General features: G+C 51.4%; 1 non-coding gene across 1 annotated transcript; it reads left to right on the forward strand.

Annotated features, from left to right (window-relative positions):
* Positions 1-855: 855 nt before the first annotated feature.
* On the forward strand, positions 856-1,011 carry LOC124650826. Its single transcript, XR_006987236.1, has one exon. It is a non-coding gene; the product is annotated as a U1 spliceosomal RNA (small nuclear RNA).
* The last annotated feature ends 9,478 nt before the right edge of the window (positions 1,012-10,489 follow it).

Genomic DNA, 10,489 nt, shown 5'->3' on the forward strand with positions numbered 1-10,489 from the left:
ATGGAGCAGTTGCACGAGTTCATTCAGCTATGGACCATTCTCCAGGGGGTGGTTCTACAACCATACCCAGACTTGATTCGTTGGAAATGGACGGAATCAGGCGCATACACGACGGCTTCTGCTTACCGATGCCAGTTCATGGGATCCTGTGCTCCTTTCCGCTCGGCCAAGTTTTGGAAGGGCCATGCTGAGGCCAAATGCAGGTTCTTTGCATGGCTAGCCCTGCACGGCAAAGCTCTCACAACTGACAACCTCGCGCTCCGAGGATGGCCTCACGACCCGATCTGCAAATTGTGTCATATACACCAAGAGACGGTGCAACACCTCACCCTTGACTGTCACTTCTCCACCGCTGTCAGGGAACAGATCTTCGCTTGGAATGGGACCTTCGGCGTCCCGCCGCCTCCGGGTGGGAAGTCTCTCAACGAATGGTGGGATGAGGCGATCTCCCATCTCCTGAAGGAGAAGAAGCGGGAGGCCAGTGGGGCGATCATCTACTCCATGTGGGGTGTTTGGAAGGAGAGGAACAGACGGGTGTTTCAGAACACTGCCTTGCAGCCTGCGGCCGTGGCGGCTCTTGTCAAGGAGGACATCGCCCAGAGGGCGTACTCGCACACCCATGACCCTGGAGATGGGAATGCAGTCTAGCGCCTATCGGCTTACGGCTACTTTCCTTTGTTATTCGTTTCTTTAGGTCCACTTGCGACCCTTCTGTAAGTAACACTCTATTTCTATCTAATCGATTGGCAGTTCGACTGCCCGTTCCTAAAAAAAAAATACTTGATATGCACACATCGTGACGTAATTACATTTAACACTTTAGATACAGGCGTTCTGGTCTGTTTTCTATTGGTTGTAGTGGGAGGGGGTCGACGGGGGATCAGAAAGCCTCGTGGCCTAGGCTAGTGGCCCACATTGCACTTGGTGGGTGCGCTGGTTACCATCTCCCCAAGTGGGAGAGTGGACGTCATAATTTGTGCTAGAGGGGGTACGCGTTCGCGCGGCCCCTGCTTATATAAGTTCGAAGCAATTGTTGTAGTAACTTATTTATGCTGAATATTTAAGACTTGTTAACAACATAAAAAAATAATATGGTGCATATAAGTGTCCATATAATGGGGGCCACACTAATGAAAACATTAGTCTTATTTGGTAAAAAATATAAGTTTGTAATTAAAAATGCCTTCGTGCTAAATATTAGTTGCAAGTGAATTTGGATGACGGCTGAGAAGTCGATTGAAAATTAGTCATAATAACTAGGAAAAAGAAGCTTGGTCACACGCCTTCGGGTCACTCGTTGCAATACGGACAGACTACAACAGAATTTTTGTTACGCGCAGCGTGTGAGCTGCAGACTTGATCGGGAAGGTTTTGCTGCAACTGCCGGGCTCACTTTCTCCAATCGCATCACCCCACGTCTTGTCCGTAAGATTAGTCCGTAAACTAATTTCTTAGAGCATCTCCAGTCGCGTCCCCCAAACCGTCTCTCAAAGGGATTTGGGGCGCGCCGGACAAAAAAAAGCGTTCCAGCCGCGTTCCCCAAAGCTCATTTTTGTCCGGCGCGGCCCGATACGGTGTCCGGCGCCCCGAGCCCGTCCCCGTCCCACAGGGGACGCTCCGGGGACGCCGGACACAACGAAAAGCAAGGCGAACCGACGCGGGGCCGACCCGTCAGCGGCACAGGGAAAATTTGTCTCACACTCCCGCCAAATCCCGCCGCTCCCGCCAAATCGCGCCTATACCGCCGCGCACAGGCCTCCCAAAACATATCCCGCCGTCGATTCATTTCTCCTATCCCGCCGATTTCTTTCTCCCTCCCGCCGTCCACCCGCCGCCGCTACCCTCTCTACATGGCGCCGCCGACAGCCCCCAAAAAGATGGCGAAGAAAGCGGCCAAGAAGCCGCCGGGCAATGGGACGAAAGGGGCGACAGCGCCGTTCGCGAAGCCGCGGAAGGCGCCGGCTGCGAAGAAGAAGCCTGAAGGATGGACCGACGATCAATGGCAGCAAGATTGCCTGCGCCGGAAGCTATCGACGGCGGAGCGGAAAGGACGGAGGGCGGCGGAGCTGGAGAAGAAGGCTCAGGCGGCGCGCCAGCACCAGCACGTAATGGCCGGGTGTATCGCCGCCACCAACGCGAGCCCATGGAGTACCTCCGTGCCGGTGTACGTTCCGGGAGTGATCTCTCCATCGCAAGCCTCCTTCTAAAACGACGGCCCCTCCGCCACTCCCGGGTGCGTGACGCCTAACTTGTCGCCGCACTATCAGGATGCGCTGCCGCACGGCGGCTTCAACCCCAACAACCTCTACTCCCCGGCGTACGAGCAGCGCGAGCCAGGACCCGGTCCGGACGGCGACCCTTTCACCGGCCGCAGGGGTCCGCTCGAATACGACGGCGCCGGTGCTGAGGAGGACGACGGGGTTGAGGTGGAGGACGACGAGGAAGAGGACGGGGTGGAGGACGACGAGGAGGACGACGAAGAGGACGAAGAGGGCGGCGAGGACGACGAGGGTGCCGGTGACGATGATCTCGTGGAGGTAGACGCGGACGGCGTGAGGACGAAGAAGAAGAAGAAGGCGTCGGGCACACGAGGCCCGAAGTGGACGGTTCTGGAAGATCTTTGTCTGTGCGAGTCGTGGGAGACGGTGAGCCATGACTCCATCATCGGCGCCAACCCGAAAAGCGGGAAGTATTGGGCGAGGATCAAGGCCGAGTTCGATGAGCGCAAGCTCATCAACAGCGACTACCAGAAAGTGCCAACGAAGAGGAGCCAGAAGGCAATGTCGACGCGATGGGCCATCATCCAGGCGTCGGTGAACTCCTTCCATGGGTAGCATCACGACTTAGAGACCAGAGGCGACAGCGGCGCCGACGTCGCCAAACTGGTACGACTCTTTCTTCCATAATCCGTAGCGCCTACATTATGTTCGATGAAATGACTCTGCTTCCTTTGGTTAGTTTGATAGGGCCATGGATTTGTACGCGAAGAACTCGGAAGGTCACAAGTCTTTCGTGCTCATGCATTGCTATGGCAAGCTCAAAATGAATGAGAAATGGCGGCTGACGCGCTTGTCGCTGTCCAAGGGGAAGGACGCCATTGATCTGGACGCGCCGCTGGCAACTTCGACAGGGCGTCCTACTGGCAACAAGGCTGCCAAGGCTGCCTTCACTAGTGGAAACATGGCCTTTTGCACCGGTTTTTAAAGGCCATATGCACCGGATGGGCAACCGGTGCAAACCATCCGGTGCAAAAGGCCCCCCCTTTTGCACCGGTTGGCTTACGAACCGGTGTTAAAGGGGTCTCCACGTGGCCGGCTGTGGGGCGCTCGGCGGGGAAGCTTTTGCACCGGTTCGTAATACGAACCGGTGCAAAAGGGTTGGGCCGCGGCAGCATTTTAGTGCCCTTCCCTGCCGCGGCAGGGAATTGCACTAAAACGCTGCCGCGGCAGAGACTCTGCCCCATTCGAAACACGGTATAATATTAATAATGCAGACAATTCAAATATATATATATATATATATAGGAAACCATTATATTACATATATCGATCAAAGTGACACACGTTCATGCATATATATATGTCTACATCAACTTTGATACTGGATGTCGGCCACATAGTGTTCTCCGTCTGGAGCTAAGACTTGCTCAACTAAGAATCCCGCCAGCTCTTCTTGAATTGCTCGTACACGCTCGGTTGCTAGAAGACCGTCCCGCAACCGTTCGATCTAATCATTTGAAAAAGGTACGGTGGTCAATATATATGTGTGTGTATGTGAATGAAACAGAAGGTGATAAAATAAAGTCATGAATGTTGTTTACTTACATCAAGTTGTTCCAAAATGTCCCTCTTATGGTGGGTATTCTGGCGGATGAACTCGCAAACGTAATACCCGCATAAATTATTCCCGTCCTCCTGCCTCAAGCACTTTACGAGAACAAAATTCAATCAAAATAATATATATATATAATCAAGGATGATAATAATGGTATTGAAACTAGAATCATCAAAGAGATGCACGGCGTAGCCAGTATTACTTACCGGTACTTGTTTTATTCGAAGTTCTTTATTCTTTAAACCCGGAGACTTGTTGGTGAACCGTTTCCAAGCCTTGAGGAGGATATCAGCCATGTCCCCCCACGCCTCAAGGGGTTTACTCTTCGAGTCCATGACTTCTACTATCCCGGTGTCGGGTTCAATGACTAGCAGGATATAGTGAAACCTGCGGACACACATATATATGCATAACTCATCAATTACACTTAACACATGGAGTAAGCGAAAAAGATTTAATGTGTGAAGACAGGTAACACTCACGAGAAGTTGTAAGGAAATAGTATTGCCCTTTTGTATGAGTTTTTCCTTAAGACATATACCAAGTTATTCTCTGTGTCCTTGGGAGAGTTGTGGACAGTATACCCATTCACGGTATATGGGTCAACGAACCCAAGATCATAGATTTGCCCCTTGCGGCATTCGCGGATCTTCATTCTGCATAATACAATGAGAGTATGGTTATATGCGCGCATGCAATGGACGAGCCGCGGTAGAGACTTAATTACATAAATAATACTTACAGACAGTAGGCACTCAGCAGAGATTTGTCGAGGGCGTCTTGGTTGAATAACTGAAATAATTCACAAAATTCGATGTTCATCACGTCATTTCGCCCGTAGTGCTCATCTGTGATTGCCACCATGATCCAGTTCTTACCATCCTTACATTTTTCCATGTACCAATTATGCAGTCTTCGCAGCTTGCGTTGATAGATTAGGCAACTCCTCAGCTCGACAAGAGGTTGCCCGTACTTGTACTCGGTATGCTATTTGGACATCATCACCCGTACTTGTAAGGAATTCTGCATCGATGCGGCTTAAGTACTCGGGAATACTCATACCGACCGCATCTGCCTCATCTTTGTATAGTCTTACCATCTCCGGATCAAAGCACGCTGTGACATCGGGATACACTTGGAGCGGGGGGCACGAGTTTTTCTGGTTTCCAAGCTGGGGAACTGGTTTCCCGTCTACCTTACTTTTTCCCACCGATCTCTTGCTGACACATTTGACTTGCGAATAGACCGGTCATAGTTCGAAGAAAGACTTGGCTCAGGTTGATGAAGGCTCTTCAGCAGTTTCAACTTCTTTTCCAGAGATATAGCTGGCTCCGGCTCAAGCCGGGGCTTTTTCAATTTCAACATTTGTTGCTTGTGTTGTTCAGCTACGATCTTGGCATTTTCCTCAACTGTATAGTCATAAGGTCTCTTGGGAGGAACCTTAGGCACTCTTGGGAGGGGCTCTTGTTTGCGTCTCGGTGATCTGTTACGACTCAGCTGTGTCGTAGTGGACCGCCTAATTTTGCTCTTAGACTTGGGCTGCGGCGGCGGAGAAGGCTCACGCGGCGGCGGAGAAGGCTCACGCGTCGGCGGGGAAGGCTCACGCGCCGGCGGGGAAGGCTCACGCACTGGAGACGGCTGCATCGGTGGAGAATGCTGCCTCGGTGGAGACCTTGTTGGCGCCTTCCAACCCGGAATCACAATGAATTCTTTTCGCCATAGAACTGTAGTGTTCTTGGCTTCTCCCAGCTCTAGCAAATCCCCTTCACCGGCTGGGTGGTCAAGCCTCAGCGGCCCATACCCATCCATAACTTGATCCACCCCGGCAACAGCGTAGCCAGGTGGAACCGGCTTGAAGTGGTATCTTTGATCGGGTACTGGCGGTAAGACATAGCCGACCGCCGCCTTGAGCGTTAAGTAGCCCATCGTTTGGAAATGTAGCTCACAAGGTGTAGACTCTGTGATAAAGTCCACGGGGTAGAGATCAAGATCCATCCGCGGTTCCACGGGGGAGGGAGGAGCCATCCGTGCATCATCACCGGGCAGCTCCGTGGAAGCCACGCTGCTTTTCCGCCGAGATCCCCGGCCGGTAGCATCGAATGCAACTTCTTCTATCCGCGGATTAGGTTGAGGTTGGGTGACCGTGATCGAGCCTCGACATTATCATCCTCACTTGCTCCTCTAGCTTAGCAACGCGTTCGTGAACCACATCCTTTTGCCTCCGACGGCTTCTATCGGGATATTTCTTCGTTTCTCGCAGAAACCCAATACACCACGGCTTGCCACCCGATGTGGTTCGTGTTCGTCCCGAGTGTTCAGGATTCCCAAGGGCGCGTGTGAGCTGGTCCTTCTCTCTTTCGGGACGGAACTTCCCCTCTTCAACTTCCTTTGCAACATTTCTAAAGGCTTCGATGGGAAGTGGGTTTTCCTTATGTCTTTGTGTATATATGCATAACCCTTGTGCGTCCAACGTGCCCCCATGCGCGTAAAACCAATCCCTTGACCGCCGGTTCCATTTCGGTACTCTCTGGCTGGATCCCCTTTTTAATTAGCTCGTTCTCCCATTTCTCCCACTTAGGTCTGCCAGCATTGTAGCCTCCTCGCCCCATGGTATGGAAGTACATCTTATTAGAAGCATTTTTCGTATTGGTGTCAGACCTTTTCTTTGCCTTGTCCGATTTCTTTAAATTCACAAATTCCTCCCAGTGGTCTTTTATCTTCTCATAGGGGCCTTTGAAATCAGGAGTCTTCCCTTTTTTGACAAAGAAGCTGTCCAATTTCTTCTTGTAGTCGTTGAACCGTATCTGCCATCTTCTTAAGAGCCCACTTCTTAACTCTTCGCCGTACGCTATTCAGCTCGGGATCCTCAGGGTCTGGCCTGTCATTCTCACTATCAGAGTCAGTTGGCTCCGGAAAGATGAAATTTTTCAGCAGATTCCTAAACATCACACTTTTTAATCTCGTGTCGACATAAGTAACTCCTTCGCCCCCCTTTACAGGTTTCTTCCATTCTTGAGTGGTGATCGGGACGGTGTCCCTAACAACAACTCCACATTGACTTACAAACTTTTTTGCGAACTTCTTGGGAGAAATCGGTTCGCCATCTATCGCGATTTCCGTGATGGTGCACCTTTCATGGTCTTCCATCTTTCTGGCCGCGCCTCGTTTAGTTCCGCCGGTAGAGTTTGTTGATCGGGAGGTCTAAAAGAAGAAACAACGTTAATACATGTATATGCACAAATCTGGAGGCTTGGTTAATTAATATTTATACACCTCGGCGGCGTCGTGAGCTTCTCCCTCGCAGCCGTCACCTTCTCCCTCACCGGAGCCGTCTCCACGGTTGTCTTGCTCATCTTCCTCACCGGAGGCGTCTCCACGGGTTCGCTCGTCTCCCTCGCCGGATTGGTTTAGGTAAAGAGAGGTGATATCCTCATCATCACGGATAATCTCCTCGACCATGTATTCTTTTTCTAGGTCTCGTTCCATAGTTTCTCGCAAAGACTTACAAGTTATTCTAACCAAGATAATGATATAAATAAATGATCAAATATTAGAGTTACACATATATATAAGTGCAAATAAAGGATAATGCTGAATACATAATCAAAGATCTGAGTTACACATATAACTCGATCGGTCCCTAATACATCACACTACAAGCTCTCAACGGCGCCGACCGGGTCCCGAGCCGCGCCGGGTGAACACCCAAAGCCACGGAACGAGAACGGGAGCATAGCTAACATGAGATCCCTGCATAACCGACCATCCGGTCCTATACATGGTGTCTAACGCATACATGTAACGGCGAACATGCTCATCCTCCGCTGCAATGCGCTGAGCTACCACCTCCGGCGGGGCCGGCTCCCTCTCGAAACGAACGTGGCCCATAAGACCTCCACCGAGAGAATATCCGGGTCGACGACGGGACCCGGATTCCGCACCAAGGTGCGCGCCCCGGAAGATAACACCTCCCAGTGCCACCCCGGCGGAGCCCAGTCCCGAACTTCCCCCAACTGCCGCAACTCCTCTAAAATTGTCCTAGCTCCAGGACGCGGCATCGTATGCAAACTAATATTGAATTTGAATAAATTACTTATGAATATATATATATATCTTAGTAACAAATATTACTACTTTTGTCTAACACATACATTTTTATCTAACAAATATTTCTAACATATAAATTTCACTAATATTTTCTAACATATAAATTTTTAACAAATTTTTCTAACTCTAAATTAATTAATATTTTCTAACCCTAAATTATCTAACAAATATTCTAACATATAAATTTCTAACAAATATTATCTAACAAATATTCTAACATATATATTTCTAACAAATATTATCTATCAAATATTCTAACATATAAATTTCTAACAAATTTATCTAACAAATATTATAACATATATATTTCTAACAAATATTATCTATCAAATATTCTAACATATAAATTTCTAACAAATTTATCTAACAAATATTCTAACATATATATTTCTAACAAATATTATCTATCAAATATTCTAACATATAAATTTCTAACAAATTTATCTAACTAATTGAACTACTAAATTTCCTAACTAATTAAAACAAAAAAAATGAAAAAAAAACAAAGGGGAGGGGGCCGGGGCTCACCTGGCCTCTTAGCCGGCTGCGCCGGCCGGGGAGAAGGGGGCGGTGGCGCGGGGGCGGCGGCGGCGCGCGGCGCGCGGTGGCGGCGCGCGGCGCGGGGGCGGTGGTGGCGGGGACGGCGCGCGGGGGCGGCGCGCGGGGGCGGCGCGCGGGGCGGTGGCGGCGCGCGGCGCGGGGGCGGTGGTGGCGGGGACGGCGCGCGGGGGCGGCGCGCGGGGCGGTGGCGGCGCGCGGCGCGGGGGCGGTGGTGGCGGGGACGGCGCGGAGGAGGCGGCGGCGCGGTAGACGGCGGCGCGGTCGACGGCAGCGGCGGGCCGGCGCGCGCGGAAATTCTGGCAGCACTTCGTGGCGAAAAACTTCCTCGCGCGAATGGAGAAGAAGGGGCGCGCGGGGGCAGTTATACTGCGACCCTTTTGCACCGGTTCGTGGCTGGAACCGGTGCAAAAGACCCTTTTGCACCGGTTCGAGCCACCAACCGGTGCAAAAGACCCCATTTTTCGCTCCTTTTTGTATTTTGCCGCCATTTTTTTTGCGTGTTTCGCGCGGTATATTTTCCCGCCACGACGCAAGCGGCGCGCGGTATATTTTCCCGCCACGGCACCGCGCGGGATATTTTCCCTCTACGACGCAAGCGGCGCGCGGTATATTTTCCCGCCACGACGCAAGCGGCGCGCGGTATATTTTCCCGCCACGACGCAAGCGGCGCGCGGTATATTTTCCCGCCACGGCGCCGCGCGGGATATTTTCCCTCTACGACGCAAGCGGCGCGCGGTATATTTTCCCTCTACGACGCAAGCGGCGCGCGGGATATTTTCCCTCTACGACGCAAGCGGCGCGCGGTATATTTTCCCGCCACGACGCAAGCGGCGCGCGGTATATTTTCCCGCCACGACGCAAGCGGCGCGCGGTATATTTTCCCGCCACGGCGCCGCGCGGGATATTTTCCCTCTATAAATAGTACGTCCCCGTCTCTCCCACTTCGATCATCACCAAACCCTAGCCCATTGCACAATGCCCCCAAAGCCGCAGCTGCCGCCGGTGGAGGTGGACCCGCAGCTCGCGGAGATAGAGGAGTGGGAGGAGCTGCAGCGGCAGGAGGCGGCAGCAAGGAGGGCAGCAGAGGATGAGGTGGACCCGCAGCTTGCAAGAGATAGAGGAGTGGGAGGAGGCGGCGCTAGCGGCTACCATAGAAGCATTTGAGAGGCGAGAGTCTCCGGGAGCTGCATAAGCGGCCGCGTGTGGCGGATCCGGATAGTGAGGAGATGTATAAGCGTCGTCGTGAGGAGGAGCTGCGGCAGGAGGCGGCAGCCAGGAGGGCAGCAACGGATGCGCGGAAGAACTAGTAGAAGTTGTTATTATTTTAGTTTAAATTTAGTTAATGTTAAATTTCAATAAAGTCGTTGTCGTTGTTTTAGTTTAAGTTTAGTTAATGTATCTTGTTAAATTTCAATAAAGTCGTTGTCTTTAGTTTATATACCCTTTTATCCCGGTTCCTGGCTTGAACCGGTGCTAAAGATGGTGGATTAGTTTATATACCTCTTTTATCCCGGTTCCTGGCTTGAACCGGTGCTAAAGATGGTGGATTAGATTATATACCCCTTTTATCCCGGTTCCTGGCTTGAACCGGTGCTAAAGATGGTGGATTAGTTTATATACCCCTTCGGTTCCTGGCTGGAACCAGTGCTATAAAGATGGGGGGCTAAATCTGGGGGAGGCTTATCTGGTGTTTGCCTTATCTGGGGTGGCCTCATCTGGGGGGGGGGATTATCTGGAGGCACCTGTTGCTATATATAGCCCCCTCCGGGGAGAGTAGAGAGAGCAGCCTGAGAGGCAACGACCAAGAAGGAAAGAGCCTCTCCGGCGAAGCTTCTCGAAGATGTCTTAGATGGCTGGCCGTCTTAGACATCTTCGGAAGCTTTGCCCGAGTAACTCTTCCCGCAAGTCATGCTCGGAAGCTGCTAGTATACACCCAACAACCAGTAGCTCAGGGTAAGGAGGGCTTCCAGGAGCTTTTCGAAGGAAA

Source organism: Lolium rigidum, chromosome 4 (genome assembly GCF_022539505.1).
Source record: "Lolium rigidum isolate FL_2022 chromosome 4, APGP_CSIRO_Lrig_0.1, whole genome shotgun sequence".
Lineage (NCBI taxonomy): Eukaryota > Viridiplantae > Streptophyta > Magnoliopsida > Poales > Poaceae > Lolium > Lolium rigidum.